Source organism: Carlito syrichta, unplaced genomic scaffold (assembly GCF_000164805.1).
Source record: "Carlito syrichta isolate Samal-C Ts95f unplaced genomic scaffold, Tarsius_syrichta-2.0.1 Scaffold316216, whole genome shotgun sequence".
Lineage (NCBI taxonomy): Eukaryota > Metazoa > Chordata > Mammalia > Primates > Tarsiidae > Carlito > Carlito syrichta.
In genome coordinates, this window is record NW_007260312.1 from 169,890 (window position 1) to 173,679 (window position 3,790).

The window sequence follows — 3,790 nt, forward strand, 5'->3', positions numbered from 1 at the left end:
TAAAGATTAATAAAACTTTGATTATTCTTTTGAGAATGATTATTTAGAGTTCCACTCAAAGCAATATAAGAAGTGTCAACTTAGATGCTTAAATAGCTTACTTAATATCTTTTTTTTTTTTGAGTTGGAGTCTCACTCTGTTACCCAGACTGGAGTGCAGTGGCTGCTCCCGGCCACCTCGACCTGCTGGGCACCGGCCATCCCTCCGCTTCAGCCTTCCAGGTAGCTGGAACTACAGGCACGCGCTACCACGCCCAGCTAATTTTTTATTTTATTGTAGAGATGAGGTCTCACCAAGTTGCCCAGGCAGGTCTCGAACCCGCGGGCTCAGGCAATCCACTCACCTCAGCCTCCCAAAGTGCTGGGATTACAGGCTGAGCCACTGAGCCCGGCTTACTTAATATTTTACAATTGGTTTGTGTTAAATATAAGTTCTATATATATAAATTCTTTAATGACCAACAACACACACACAAAAAAAACAGGATAAAGGAAGTTTTCTTTAGTTTGGTTTGTGAGTTTAGGTAAGGTCTCTCTGTAATGAAAATTCCCGGATCAGAAGCAATATCTAAAATATTATTACTGGAAACACTGTTTCTTTAATTAGTAGTCCAGACTAAGATAAGCCTTCTAATCAGACTTTCACAAGGCTGCAATCAAGGTGCTGGCCAGCCTGTGTTCTCAACTGGAGGCTTGACTAGGAATAGATAAGCTTCCAACCTTAGTCAGTTTCTCCTTGTTTATCTGTGTCTACGTGCAGGCACAGTATGTGCCAGTGCAGTGGTACCCAACCCTTTTTGGCATCAGGAACCAGTTTCATGGAAGACAATTTTTCCACAGGTGGGGAAAGGGGAGATCATCAGGCATTAGATCCATATAAGAAGGGCAACCTAGATCCCTGGCATGCACAGTTCACAATACGGTTCCTCCTATGAGAATCTAATGTCACAACTGACAGAGCTCTGCTGGCCCGCAGCTGACCTCCTTCTATGCTCTGGTTCCTAACAGGCCACAGACTCATACCGGTCTGCTTCCCCTATGGGGGACCCCTGTGCTAGTGTATCTAGGGAGAGGTAGCACATTAAGTGTTAAATTAAGTTTAGCCCAACGCTGCCCCTTGCACTTTGGGGTTTGACCTAACAATTTTCTGTAACGATGCACATGGTGAACTGGCAACCTAGCTGGATGTGTAAACAGACTGTAACTTACTCTTGTGCCAATCACCTAGTTTCAGTCAATCGAAGGCAGCCAACTATTCAAACCAGGTTCAAATAAGGCAAACCCTGAGCTGTCACCAAACCAGCTGTTTCTGTACCTCACTGCTGTTGTCTGTAGGTCACTTTCGTTTTCCTGTCCATAACTCTTCTTTCACCATGTGGCTGTGCTAGAGTCTTTCCTTGCCTACTCTGGTTCAGAAGACTGCCCCATTCACAAATCATTTATTTTCCTTCAGTTTAACTCTGTGTTAGGTGTTTTTTTTAAATTTTAACGTGATAAATATTTTGAATTAGTTTAAGCTTTTCAAGAGCTATAGGAGTGCAAGGCCCAGGGGTAGTGTGGTTGCAATGATGAAACAAAATTTGTTGTTGGTTGAATTTATCATATGAGGACGTTTTTCCTAAGAAGAGTTGGTATAAAGAAAATACCTTCAAGGGTTCCAGAGCATGCAGAGACTGGTATAAACCCCCTCAATGTTGGAAAAGATATACAGATAGATTGTCAAAGTGTGTGTCAAGGGGGGCAGGTAGGAGCAGAAAAGTTGTTTGTCATTTTCTCGCTTCATTTTTTTTTTTTTCTGAGTCAGTTCAGACTAAAATCTTAACATAAACTGTTCATAAAAAACAAGTTTTGACATCTGTCAAAATAGCACGGTATACTTTTGGGTTGCTCTGGACTGAATCTCCAAAATGAGGCAGTCTTTTTCCACTAGTCTAGGATACAGTAATGGACACTATAGAAGGAGTACATAATGTGCACGAGACACTCTATGTCTAGGATCTCATTTAATCTGAAAAGAGCTATATGGGTAGATATTATCATCTTGGCAGACACAACCAAAGGTGACCTCCAATAAGTAATGCTTTTGCATAAACCCCTCTACCTGATTGCAACTAAAATCTATGATTTGATTCTAACCAGTAAAATAAATCATAAGTAATGGTTATTACTTCCTTGATTAGGTTACACCAGATGTCTCTCTAATGATTATATTATGTTACATTAGGTTTTGTCTTATAGAATAGAGCTAGAACCTTTCCTTGGTGATGTGATGAAGTAAGCAGCCATGTTGAGGAAGCCCATGTAAGCAAGGACTTATGGGAAGCCTGTGGGAGTACAGGACCTGAGGATAGTCAACAGTCAAAAGCCAGCAAATAACCAGAGCTTTGAGTCACACAACCTCAAGGAAGTTAATACTGACTCCCTCAGCGGACTTGGAAGCATATCTGTCCCCACTCATGCCTCTGCATGAGAATTCAATCCAGCCAACAACTGATCAAAGCCTTATATGACCCTGAGTGGAGGACCCAGTTAAGCTGTGCCCAGACTAGACTTAGAGAAACCTTGTGATGATAAATGGATGTTGTAAACTACTAAGTTTTGAAAATTTATCTCTCAATGAAGTAATATTCTATTTTGTAATGGGCCTTAAATATTAGACAGATTAACCATGCTCAGCTGTCTAGAGACAGGAGTCATGACTGCGTTTGTCCAGCATCCAACTTTGTGTTTCTTCAATTTTCATCTACAAATAAGTGAACTCTTCCTACTTTTCCTGAAACCCCACTTTCTAAGTTTCCTACATTTATCTTGCTTTTTCTCCAGCTTCTCAAACTTCAGTCACTCCTTACAAGACATTCCCCTTCATCACTATTCTTTGTGACTGTCTTTGAACCCAAATTTAAAACTAAGTTTTGGATGCTGATATACATTCTTTGGTTTGGTTAAAATCTGAAACTATTTCAGGGTTTTTTTTCCACTTAGAGAAGCCACAAAATAAAAATTTGAAAGGTTCTGAATTCAATTTCTCTTCCAAGATACAAAAGTTTAAAAACGTTATAAAGTTTCTCTCCTCCTGGCAAAGAAGGACTTTCAAAAGCAGAGTTGCTTTCAAGTTTTCCTATTTTTGCTGACAGAAATAATGTTTTTTACTGTTACATTCTTATGCAGTCTTATGGAAGGAATAAAATATATTGTATACCATTATGGACTGAATGTTTGCATCCCTGCAAAAATTTGTATGATGAAGCCATAACACCTAGTGTGAGTGTATTTCGAGATGAGGCCTCTAAGGAAGTAATTAAAGTTAAATAGGGTTAAAAAGGTGAGGACCTGATCCAATAAGATTAGTACCCTTAGAAGAAGAGATACCTGATGGTTAGTGCCATCTCTCTCTCTCATTGTCTCCCTTGCTCTCTAGATAGATAGATGAAGCTATAGATATAGATATACAAATAATATGCTCATACAAAGAAGAGGTCATGTGAACACACAGTCAGAAGATGACTATCTGCAAGCCATGAAGAGAGCCTACCAGAAACTGAGCCCTGCTGAAATCTTGCTGTTGTATTTTCCAGCCTCCAGAGCTAATAAAATAAATTTTTGTTGCTTAACTCACCCATTATGTGGTATTTTATTATGAAAGACCTAGTAGACGAATACATACACCTTTCACTTCAAAAAAAAACTTTAGAAATAGTGAACAAAAACTGTTTCTGCTTTGATATTAAGGCATACATGAGGGAGACCCCAAAAACCTGGAATTATCTTTTGGAGGTTGGACCCCTTGTAG